Consider the following 13,557-nt stretch of genomic DNA (forward strand, 5'->3'; position numbering starts at 1 on the left):
GGACAGAAATAAGGTGACCACATGTTAAATTTTACATATCACACCCATATTAAGTATGAGAGGCAGAACTCTAACCCAAGTTCTCCTATTTCAAATTCAATGTTCTTTCAGTTCTACAAAATATTTAAGGTGGAGGTCTGTATTAGAAAAAAGTATCTTCTTTGGCCCAAGACAACTGTACCATATTTCAGTAAGTCAGTCAGTCAGTCAATCAAATAGCATTTATTAAGTTCGTTGTGTGCGAAGCATAATCTCTGAGAATACCAATACAGGTAAAAAACATTTCCTGGCCTGGAGGAGCTTCCAATCTAATGGGAAAAAGAAAATACAAGAAAGGAAGCTAAAAATGAGAGTGAAAGGAAGTGACTGGGGTGGGAAGGATGGTAGAGGAAATTTGTAGTACAGCCCAGAGAGGAAAGAGACAAGGGTAGTATCCTTAAATGAAAATTCTGGAAGTAAATAGCCAATCAGAGATACAGATACACTAACAGAAAGAGAGAGAGTGAGAAAGAGAGAAAGAGAGAGAGAGAGAGAGAGAGAGAGAGAGAGAGAGAGAGAGAGAGAGAGAAATTATTGAAGTACTTCCAAGATATAAATTATTCCAGGGCTAGAGTGAGGCTTCAAGATAAAGAGCTGAAGACATTATAGAGGAAGTCCAGAGTGAGTCCTAGAAAGGGCTGGGCAATTAGATTTTACAGTCAGGCAGAAGGGAAGAAGGTTCTCAGTGGAAAAAGTCAAATGTATTCTTAAGTGCTAAGGATCATGATTAATCATTTTTTCTTCAAAATTTTAAAAACTCTTCCTTGTATTTGTTAGTCTACCCTTTTCACTATCAAATATAGTTTCTTGTGTTGTTAAGGTTGCATAGTTTTTTATTAGTGAGTAATTATCAAACTGTTCTCTAAAGAAAGGGATCCTTAACTTAGAGTCCATGAACATTTTAAAAATTGTACCAGTGTACAATTACCAGTGCAATTTGTTTCCCTTGTAAATCTTGTATTTTTTTTATACATTAAAAAAAAAATTATTCAGGGACAGCTAGGTGGCACAGTGGATAGAGCACCAGCCCTGGAGTCAGGAGTACCTGAGTTCAAATCCGACCTCAGACACTTAACACTTACTAGCTGTGTGACCCTGGGCAAGTCACTTAACCCCAATTGCCTCATTAAAAAAAAAAGAGAAGAAAAGAAAAGAAAGGAAAAAAATTATTCAGAGAAGTAGTCACTGGGAATTACCAGGTTTAGAAATGCTGACACCCTTATTCTTAGAAAATTCAAATCATCTCTTGTTTCTGTAAATGACACAATCATCTAGAACTTGCTTCCTTAAACACACACTCACATACACACAGACACACACAGAGATAATGTTAAGAGCCCCTCCCCTAAAGGATCTTGATGATAAGGAACCTAGAGGAGGTAGGATAAATTATGTTATTAAAAAAGACAATAAGGGCAGCTAGGTGGCGCAGTGGATAGAACACCAGCCCTGGAGTCAGGAGGAACCGAGTTCAAATTCGGCCTTAGTCACTTAAAACTTACTAGTTGTGTGACCCTGGGCAAGTCACTTAACCCTAATTGCCTCACCAAAAAAAAAACAGAAAAAAAAAGACAATAAATGACTTTAGGAAGAATGATCTTTAGACTGGCTAGTGAGAAATTGAGATGGTGTCAGGAAATGAAGAACTTCAATCAATAAGCATGTATTAAATGTCTATTATGTTCCAAGACTCTGCTGAATGCTGGGAAGACAAAAAGAGTCAAAAGACAGTCCCTGTCCTCAAAGACCTTACAAACTAAGGTGGGGAGACAGCATACAAACCCGTGTGTATGTTTAACATATATATATATATATATATATATATATGTGTGTGTGTTTTATATATGTTTTATGTATGTTTGTATATATTCATTATACACATATGTATACATACACACACACATACACACATATACAGAAAGCTACATGTAGGATAAATAGGAGATGAATAACTGAGGGAAAGTACTGGAATGAGGAGGAATTAGAGCAGGATTTCTATAGAAAAAAATAGTTTAATTGGCACTTAAAGAAATCCAGGGAGGTCAGCAGTCATAGTAGAGAAGAAAGAGCATTTCAGGCATGAGTAACATTCAGGGAATTGGTAATGGCCCCCTGTACTATGAATCCTATTTGCTTAGCACCACACCTATATAAATTAGGTTACTGTCTTCATTCACATTTTTTTGTGTGGTTGTTATAGATTATCACTAGTGTATCAGGTCTATACTTAAACTGTTTTATGTGATGCTGATTACAAATACAATTTAACCAATTTGACTTAGTAACTAAATCAAGTTTCATATGGTGATCAATTTTGGTAGTATGTTAGAATAATAATGATAATAATTCCCTCCATTAAATTCATAAGGAGTGTCAGAGGAAAATTTTAGTGAAGGATAAAGACAATTATAGAGATGACTCTGTGCCTTTGTGGCCAACTCTGTACCCACTATGTGACTAACTATGTGCATATTTATTGTATGACTCTTGATCTCCCTCATTATGACCCATATTTATATAATAGCATTTTATAGTTCCTATGCCATCCAGTCAATGAATAAGTCTTTACTAAGTGCTTTATATGTACCAGGCACTATGCTAAATACTAGATATTCAAAGAAAGGCAAAAAGAAATAATCTTTATATCTGAAGAACTCATCATCTAATGGGGAAGAAAACATGCAAACAGAAGTATATACACATGCCTTTGTTTTTTGAATGGCATTGAGGGTTAAGTGACTTGCCCAAGGTCACATAGCTAGTAAGTGTCAAGTACCTGAGGCTGGATTTGAACTTAGGTCCTCCTGAATCCAGGGCCAATGCTTTATCCACTGTGCCACCTAGCTACCCCAAACATGCCTTTTACAAGATACATAGGAAATTTTCAACCGAGGGAAGTTGATTAACTCATTTGATCCTTATAACAACCCTAGAATAAATAAAACAAAACAAAGGTAGCAAAATCAAATTCATAATTCACAGCTTAGGAAGGGATCATGAAGGTCTTCTAGTCCAACTCTTTTATTTCATAGATAATGTAACAGAGGCCTAGAAAGATTAAATAATATGTCCAAGGTCATACAAGCATTATGTGGTAGATCCTGGATTTGAACTCATCCCCACACTTACAAGATTAACATTCTCTCCACTGCACTGCACTCCTTGGCCTGCAGACTAATTGTATGCCACAATTAAATCAGATATAAACCAGACAAATCAGATTGAAAAAGCAGCCAGACCAATTCAGAAATCAGTACAGCATGAAATTGAATTATGGAATATTGACAAAGGGCAACTTTGGGGCTCAGTTCTATATTGTGATGTCAAGGTTACTGTTGAAGAATCAAGCAGTTCAAACAATCATAAAGGAATCCATGTTAATTTGGGTGTTTTTGGCTAATGCATAAGCAGCAGAAGGGATAGGGAAAAGCATAGGATTTGGTAATCCAAAAACTGGATGATCAGCCTTTGAATCAACAAAGACTGGATGAATTTTCTTTTTCTAAATCAAAATTAAAACTGCATCTTTCTGATTCAAAATTTACCACTGAATGATGGGAAGTTGTTAGATTCTTGTTATAGGTGATGAAAGAACCTTTCAACTCCATTTCAGTCTACCAATTCGTATATAGAATCATTATGTGAGAACCTGTAATTCAATTGAACTTTTCCTGAATGGTAATAATATACTCCATACATGTGATTTTGGGCTTAGACAGTTTTAAACATTGAATTAGGGTAGATGGCCAGAGGAAGGTATTTAACCAAAACAATGGTCAGTTCAAAAACATAATTTCCCAAGCCCTAAGACTCTTAGAAGTTGGAAAAATGAGAGGTATAAAACTTGTTTTAATTGCCTTTCAATAGGGAACAATATTATTTTCTCTTAAAATTCACTGATACAGCAATTGCTTACCTGGCACCTTTCATCATTATCTCTACCACTTCTATATCTGAGGCCATATAAAACCCCCATGTAAACTTTGTCTTGCCTCAAGCTATGAGAGCAACATGAAGGAGGAAATAAAGGATCTCTGGGTCATAACTTAGCTTCAAGTCCAAATTACTGCTTGCTCCATTCTCAGCTCATATCTTTATCATAGAATGGTTGTCTTTTAGATTTAGAAGTGATTGTAGAAGCCATTTAGTAGTTGTTATATGACCTTATTCAGCCTAACCAATCCCCTGAATTGTACCTCAATTACATTAACTGGGTAACTTTTGTACTTACTTGTACATCCTTGTGCTTGAATTCCTCGTTATGATTCCTTCCTCATTCTTCCTGGACTGGAGTCCTACATCGCTCCCTTTAGTCCTCTAAGAAAAGGAAACTTGCCCATAAAAATCAGGGACTGATACCTGCCAAGAAAAATCCAGAACTCTATGAACACAGCTATAAAACACATCTAACACAAATAAATACAGTTGTAAACAACTGGAAAAATATTAATTGTGCTCAAGGGTAGACCAAGCCAATATAATAAAAATGATAATCCTACTTAAATTAATCTACTTATTTAGTGTCATGGAAATAGAACAATCAAAATTATTTTATATATCTGGAAAAGAATAATAAAAAAATTCATCCAAAAGAACAAAAGCTCAAGGGTATCAAGGAAATCAATGAAGAAAATGTGACAGAAGATGGTCTAGCAATACTAGATCCCTCATCATTGTATTATAAAGTGGTGATTATCCAAACAATCTGGAACTAGATAAGAAATAGAGTGGTGAATCAGTGAAATAGAAAAGTTATGAATTAGACAATAGCAGATGCCACTAGTAATCTAGTCTATGAATGCAACCAAAACTATAAGGAAAACAGAAAACTTGGAAATAATTTTTGCAACAAGTATCTCTGATAAAGGCCTCTTTTCTCAAATATATAGAGAACTAAATCAAATTTATAAAAAATACAAGGCATTCCTCAATTGATAAATCATCAAAGGATATGAATAGGCAGTTTCCAGTTAAAGAAATCAAAGCAATCTATAGTCATATGAAAAAAGTGCTCTAAATCACTATTGATCAGAGAAATACAAATTAAAATAACTCTGAAGTACCACCTCATATCTATAAGAATAGCTAATATAACAAAAACAAGAAAATATTTGATTTTGGAAGGGATGTGGAAAAACTTGGACACTAATCAAGTGTTGGTGGAGTTGTAAACTGATGTTACCATTCAGGAGAGCAATTTGGGACTCTGACCAAAGTTCTCTAAAACTGTGTATATCCTTTTATCTAGCAAACCACTTCTAGGTTTATATCCCAAAAACATCCCCCCAAAGATAAAAAGACCAACTTATACAAAAATATTTATAACAACTCTCTTTGTGGTGGCTCATCAATTGGGAAATGGGTAAACAAGCTATGGTATATGGTTATAATGGGATATAATTCTGCTATAAGAAATGACAAGCAAGATGATTTCAGAAAAACCTGAAAAGACTTACACCAAATCATGTATAGTGAAGTAAACAAAACTAGGAGAAAGTGGTGCACAGTGACAGCAATATTGTTTGGTGAAGAATTGTAGAAGACGGGGCAGCTAGGTGGCGCAGTGGATAGAGCACCGGCCCTGGAGTCAGGAGTACCTGAGTTCAAATCCGGCCTCAGACATTTAACACTGACTAGCTGTGTGACCCTGGGCAAGTCACTTAACCCCAATTGCCTCACCAAAAAAAAAAAAAAAAGAATTGTAGAAGACTTAACTGTTCTCAACAATACAATGATCCAAGATAATCCCAAAGGCCTAATAATGAAACATACTGTCCACCTCCAGAGAAAGAACTGATATTGATTGAACACAGATTAAAACATGTTCTTTTTCACTTTCTTTCATTTTTTTTCTTTTGTTTGAGTCTTCTTATACAAAGTGGATATATGTTTTACATATTTACATATGAAAATGTTTTACATATTTGTACATGAATAACCTATATCTGATTGCATATTGCCTCAGGAAGGGGTAGGGGAGAGAGAGAGAGAATTTGGAACTATAAAATTTCAATAAAAACATGTTTATTAAGAAAAATCCTGAAACTGAATGGGGGTGGATCTTTGATATGTAATGCCATTTTTTTTTTTTTGGTTAGAGTTTGTGGTCATTGGTCAAGGAACTTCTGCCCTCAAGAGCTTACACTCTAAAGACTATATGACTGGGAGAGAAATCTCTGAGTTACAGAGTATGGATATTTTTGCTACTTTATTTGCACAATTCCAAGTTGCTTTTCAAAATGGCTATTCAAAGTCACAGCTCTCCCCAAAATATATCAAATCTTTTTCTTTTTTGTGAACTCCTCCTTTCCCTTGTCATTGACCATTTTTCATTTTTTCATCAACTTTACCAATTTGCTATGTGTAAGGTGAAACAGGACTGTCTTGAGCTGTGTTTCTTTTATAATTAGTCATTAGAAGTATTCTTTAATATGGTTGTCAAGATTTTACAATTGTCATGAGAACTATCACCTCATATCCTTTGACCATGTATCTATTGAGGAATCTCTTTTGGTCCTAAAGAAGTTAGTTGTCTATATTGTATACCAAATTCTTAGCTAATACTTTTAATACTAAATATTTTCTTCTGCTATTTTTTAGTATTTTCAAATTTGATTATCAGCACAGAAGGTAAAGGGCACTAAGGGTTTGGCCCATGCTGTTGGTTCTAGGTAGCAGAGAAAACTTTATTCATTGAATATCAGTAATTCAAAAGCCAATTTGTTGCATGTGGATAAGCTTCTTTCTTTCTGATTACAATTTAAGAAGATTTTATATGGGTCTGGACATAAATAGACAGCAGTAAGAACTGATATACAAGGAGCAAAAAATTTGTATTTCTTGATTATGATTTCTCAATATGTTCTGCTTTTTATAGAATCAGCACTTACAGGGGCAAATATATATTTAGCAGACAATTGATGACTGTTGAGAATGTATGATTCATTTGGAATAATGAGTATAATAAGACAATCATATCTGAATGTACTTTGGAAGTGATTGGGAGATTTCACATTTCCAGATATACTGGGAATAAAATGGAAGCAAAATGAAATTTAATTCTTACAATCAGTGAGATTTCACTTGATGAGGGCAAAGCACTTCAATTTTCTTCATCATTTATCAAAATGTGTGAAGGTTTATTAACTAAATTAAACTCTTCTGTTTAACTGGATTAAATTTTGGGGATATCTTATGCATCACAGTCACTGTAACCTTCATAGGATGTAATTTCAATATAAGAATATGGAAGCTGCCTGAATATGGGGAGGACCATTCTGATCATGGTTCTCTTGCACACAAATTGTTATGAGTTTTCCCCTCTTGGTGACATATACAGTTTTTTTTTTCCTTGAATAGAATTTTATTTTCCAAAATATATGTAAAAACATAATTTCAACATCATCTTTTTTAAAACTTTGCATTCCAATTTCTCTTCCTCCCTCCATTCCCATCCCCAGCCCCCAAAACTCAAGCAATTTAAAATGTTATACATGAGTAGTCATGGAAAAATTCCCATATTAGCTAGTTGTGAGAGAAAACTGTCAAAAAACCCCAAAACTTCAGATTAAGGAATTGTCAAAGAGGAAAAGAAAAAAAAGAATTTCCATCTGTTTTCAGATACTATCAGTTCTTTCTCTGCAGATGGGTTGCAATCTTCATAAGTCCTTCAAGGTTATATCGGATCATTGCTTTGCTGAAAATAACCACATGCTTCCCAGCAGATCATCCCCCACTATTGCTGTTATTTTGTATACAGTACATTTCACTCAGCTTCAGTTCATTTAGGTCTTTCCAGGTTTTTCTGATATATCCTGTTCCTACATGAACTGAAAAAACCTGGAAAGACATATACTTTTAAGCTCATTTTTTAAGTCGCTAAAACAAATACTGTTGAAATTTATGGCTAGAAAGGTACTGGAACCAAATGATTCTTATACTTTCCATTCAGAATCCTCTTTATTTATTTTTTCTAAATTAAAGCAATAGTATCTTTAATGTATCTAGGTGGCACAGTGGACAGAGATCAAAGCTAGAAGTTTATATTCTCTTTCCAATTCTAGCTTTGTGATCTTGGACAAGTCAGTTAATCTTTGTGTCCCCTCCTCTGTAATATAGGGTTAAGAGTAGTGACTCTATCATACAGTTGGAAGAATCAAATGATTTAGCATGTGCAGAGTACTTTGCCCACCTTAAAGCAATATATAAATGATAACAATAGTTATTAAATGTCATTTGTAAAACATTTTCATGTTTGTAGCATTGTAAAAAAAAGAAGTTCATGGCAAAGTAGATAAAGGAATCTTCAGTTTAATCAATCAATAAACATTTAAGTGTCTACTATGTGTCAGACTCTATTCTAAACACAAAAAGGAGGCAAAGTATAGTCTCCATCCTCAACGAACTGTAAATAGCTTTAGATGTCATTCAATCCAACCATTTCATTTATAGATGAAGACATTGAGGATTAATAAATTTGTGTTGTGCAAGGAGTTCTTTATTGTTCAGATGTGTCTAATTCTCCATGACCCCATTTAGAATTTTCTTGGCAAAGATACTGGAGTGGTTTGTTATTTCCTTCTCCAGCTCATTTTGTAGGTCTCTAATTTAGGCAAAACAAGTTGAGTAACTCACTCAAGGTCTCATATCCAGTAAATGTGTGAGACCAGATTTGAACTCAGGAAAATGAGTCTTCATGACTTCATTCCTGGTGCTCCATCCAGTGCACCATCTAGCTATCCAAACAATTCTATGTCGCTAAAAAGTATCAGAGACAGAAACTGAACCCATGTCTGCTTTATATGTTTAATACGCTATCAACTGTTATGTTGCTCTTCTTGGAACAGGAAAATCTTAATATAAGTTTCATCTCAAACATAAATTGTCCATTCAACCTCTCAATGAACCCATGTAAGTCTCTCTCTCTCTCTCAACTATGTGTATTTACTTTTTAAAATTTTGAACTGAAATAAAACAAGCATTTCCATAACAAAGTAGAATAGAAAAAAAGATGATTGCAAATTAAACTGCAAATATATTATGTATAATTTATTTTTCATTTAAAATATATATCATATACCTTTAAAAAAATGTTCCTCCCTTGTCCCAATCCTAGGAATTTTTACCATTATATGAAAATAAGTTTGGGGGCAGCTAGGTGACACAGTGCATAGAGCACCGGCCCTGGAGTCAGGCGTACTTGAGTTGAAATCCGGCCTCAGACACTTAACACTTACTAGCTGTGTGACCCTGGGCAAGTCACTTAACCCCAATTGCCTCACTAAAAAAAAATAAATAATTTTGTATACATATTTGTATATACAACTCTGTATGTTGTTGGATTGAAGGGTATAAGCAAGTTTATAAGCAAATATATACCTACCTATTTGTATATAGGTATATATTTGTGTATATTTGTATATATGTACATTGATATATTTGTGTGTGTATATACACACATATATACATAAACCATACTATAATTCTTATCAGTTCTTTCTCTGGATGCAGATAATGTCTTCCTTCATAGTTCCTTTGTAGTTAATTTAAGTGTTTATCGTAGTCAAAATTACTTAGTTGCTCACATTTGTTCTGAGAACAATATTGCTGTTAGTGTGTAAAATGTTTTCTTGGTTCTACTCATTTTGCTCCATTGTTTCCTGTAATGTCCATGTTTTTCTAAAATCATTGAGTACACTCTTTCTTATAGTACAGGAGTATTCATTACATCAAGATCATATACTACAACCAGTTTAGTCATTTCCAGTTCTTTTACACCCCTAAGAGAACTGATATTAATATTTTAGAAAACTAATCATCAGGCAGCTAGGTGGTGCAGTGGATAAAGCACCAACCCTAGATTCAGAAGGAGTTTAAATCCAGCTTCAGACACTTAACATTTACTAGCTGTGTGACCTTGGGCAAGTCACTTAACCCTCATTGCGAACTGTCCCCTCCAAAAAAAAAAGAAAAAGAAAAAGAAAAAGAACAAAAAGAAAACTAACCATCTTGGGAAAAAGACCTAATAGTGATGTTGCTGAGTCAAATTATAAGTAATGATTTTGAGCACTTTTTCTTATGACTATAATTTTGAAATTTTATTCAGAAAAATGTTCATATACTTTAATCAGTTGGAGAATAACTCATATTTTTATAAATTTGTCAAATTTCTTTATGTATTTGTGATATGAGACCTTTTATCTGTGGAACTGTCAATAACATTTTCTCCTAATTTTCTGCTGTCTTCTAATCTTGGTGACATTGGTTTTAGTTGTACAAAAATTTTAAAAATTCAGTCTAATTGAAATTATATACATTTTAGACATTATGATGCTCTCTATCTCTTTTTTATTCATATATTGGTTTGTCTCTCTATAAGTCTAATAAACAATGTTTCGTGTTCTTGAAATTTTCTTGTAATATCTCCTTTTATAACACAATATTGTACCCATTTTGACATCTTGGTAAATGGTGTAACATATTGGTCTATGTCCAATTTTGGCTAAAAAAAAAAAGCTTTTCAGCTTTTCCCATGATTTTTTAAATCAAATAATGAATTCTTATTCCCAAAACTTGTCTTTACACTTTGGAAACACAAGGTTAGTATAGTCATTTGATGCTGTAAGTTGTATGTCTACTCTGTTCCACTGATCTGCCTCTTTTTTGCCCATACCAAATGGCTTGATTATTGCCTTATAATGTAGTTTAATATCTGATACTGCTAAAACTTCCTCCTTTATATTTTTTCATTAGTTTCTGTGGTATTCTTGACCTTTTGTTCTTCTAAATGAATTTTGTTATTAATTTATCCAGTAGTAAAATAGGTTTTGGTAATTTAATTGGGATTACATTGAGTATGCAGATTAAATTAGGCAAAATTGTCATTTTATATATTGGCTCTCTCTACCCATGAACAATAAATATTTCTCCCATTATGTAAATCTGACTTTATTTGTGTAAAAAGTTTTTTTTTAAATAACTTTGTTAATAAGTTCCTGGGTTTGTTTTGGCAGGTATACTTCTAGGTATTTTATATTATGTAGAGTTATTTTAAATGGGGCATAATTTACCATCTCTTCTTTCAATAGACAGTTTTATCACCTCATTTCTTATTCTGATGCCTTCAATTACTTTTTTTTTTTTTAAGTAAGACAATTGGGGTTAAGTGACTTGCCCAGGGTCACACATCTAGTAAGTGTTAAGTGCCTGAGGCCAGATTTGAACTCAGGTACTCCTGACTCCAGGGCTAGTGCTCTATCCACTGCTCCATCTAGCTGGCCCCTTCAATTACTTTTTATTCTCTTATTGCTTTGGCAAAGATTTAGGAAAATGCATCTTATCAATTTAAGGAAAAATCCATTTGTACCTATACTTTCAGGTGTTTTTATAGGTTAATATAAATGAGTGCTGTACTTTATCAAAAGCTTTTTCTGCATTTATTTGTATAATCATATATTTTTTATTTTATTATTAATATAATCAATTATATTAATGATTTTTTATGAAAATAGCCATCCCTGAATTCTGATATAAATCCCACTTGGCCATAAGGTACAATATTTGTAATACATTGTGATTTCCTAGCTAGAATTTTATTTAGGATTTTTGCATCCATATTCATTAATGTAATTGTTCTATTTTTTTCCTGTTTTTAGTCTTCATTAGTTCATTATTGTAATTGGTCTGTTCTTTTCTTTCTGTTTTTAGTCTTCCTGGTTTAGTTACCAATATCATTTTTGTTTCATAAAAGGAATTTGGTAGGACCCTTTCTTTGCCTATTTCTCAAAATAGTTTATTTAATATTGAATTAGTTGGTCTTAAATGTTTGATATAATTCACTTGTAAATCCATCTGGTCCTGGTGCTTTTTTCTTAGGCAGCTCATTTATGAGCTGTTTGGGTTTCTTTTTCTGAAACAGGTCTATTTACATTTTCTATTTCTTCTTCTGCTAACTTAGGCAGTTTGTGTTTTTGTAAAGATTCTTCTGTTTACTTTAAATTGTTAAATTTTTTGTCATATAATTGGCCAAAATAACTCCTTATATTTGTTTTTTTAAAAAATCTTTGTTATTGATCTAGTCATCCTTTTCATTTTTAATACTAGTGATATATTTTTTCCTCTCTTTTGAAAATCATATTAGGGGCAGCTAGGTGGCATAGTAGATAAAGCACCTGCCCTGGATTCAGGAGGACCTGAATTCAAATTTGACCTCAGACACTTACTAGCTGTGTGACCCTAGGCAAGCCACTTAACCCCCATTGCCCTGCAAAAAAAAAATAATCATATTAACCCATTGTTTATCTATTTTATTTTTTTTCATAAAACCAATTCCTAGTTTTATCTAGTAACAATGGCTTTTTACACAATTTTATTCATCTCAAATTTAGTGTTTAATTGGGGATTTCATTGTTTTTTCTTATTATTTAAAATTGTATGCCCAGTTCATTGGTTTGGTCTTTCTGTACTTTGTTGATTTAGAGATATAAAGTTTCCTCTGTTTACTGCTTTTGCTGTATCTCATAAGTTTTGATGTGTCATCTCAGTATTGTCATTCTTTTTCATGACACTATTGATTGTTTCTATGTTTTATTCTTTTTTTTTAACTTTTTTTCCCAAAATTTTATTCAATATGAAACATCTCTACACTTTTTATTGAGGAGGTTGACCACGTCCACGACCAAATCCACCTCTAAACTGGAGTTCTGTTGCTGACCCAGCACCAGGGGGAGCAGCACTTAGTCTGTATGTGTCTGTCAGCTTCACCACGAGTAAGCCTGGCAGGTCACTCACCCTCCAGGCCTTTAGGCCTTGGCCTTCCCATCTCAGGACGACTTCTTCAGAGTGTGGCAGGTACAATCTCAGGGGGCAGGTGAAGATAATCCCGGAGATACTGAATGCCCTCATTGGTGAGATACCAGTAGAAATGCCTCCATGCAAAGTGCTCCTTAACATAGCCATGAGAGTTTAGAGACTGCATAGCCTTCATTACATCGAGATTGGGCACATTCTTGTCTGCCAGCTCAGGATGCTTTGGCATGTGGACATCTTTCTTGGCTACCATTACTCCATCCTTAAAAAGGAGTTTGTAGATGGCAAGTTGGTTCTTCTTGTGCATCAACATCTCGGCAGCGGTGACGGGTTCTGCTCTAGATTGAGCTCTGGATAGAAAGGACGGTTTTATTCTTTAACCTACTAATTCTTTAAGTTTTTAGTCTCCAATTGGTTTTTATTCTATGCTTCTGTGGTCCCTTATTAAGTACAATTTTTATTACATTATGATATGAAAGGGATGCATTTGACATTTATGGTATAAAATTTTTATGCACTAATTTATGGGCAATCTTTGTAAATGAATCATATACTACAGAGGAAAAGGTGTATTTCTTTCTATTCCCATTCTGTTCTCTCCAGATAGTGTTCATATCTACCTTATCTAAAATTTTCTTTACTTCCTTGACCTCTCTCATTTATTTTTTATTAAAGTTATCTAATTCTGAGAGAGGAAGTTTTATATCTTCA

General features: G+C 33.7%; 1 pseudogene; it reads right to left on the minus strand.

The window, feature by feature from the left end:
* Window positions 1-12,687: 12,687 nt before the first annotated feature.
* Window positions 12,688-13,159, minus strand: LOC122751302 (annotated as a pseudogene).
* Between the last annotated feature and the right edge of the window lie 398 nt (window positions 13,160-13,557).

This window comes from Dromiciops gliroides, chromosome 3 (genome assembly GCF_019393635.1).
Source record: "Dromiciops gliroides isolate mDroGli1 chromosome 3, mDroGli1.pri, whole genome shotgun sequence".
Classification (NCBI taxonomy): Eukaryota; Metazoa; Chordata; class Mammalia; order Microbiotheria; family Microbiotheriidae; genus Dromiciops; species Dromiciops gliroides.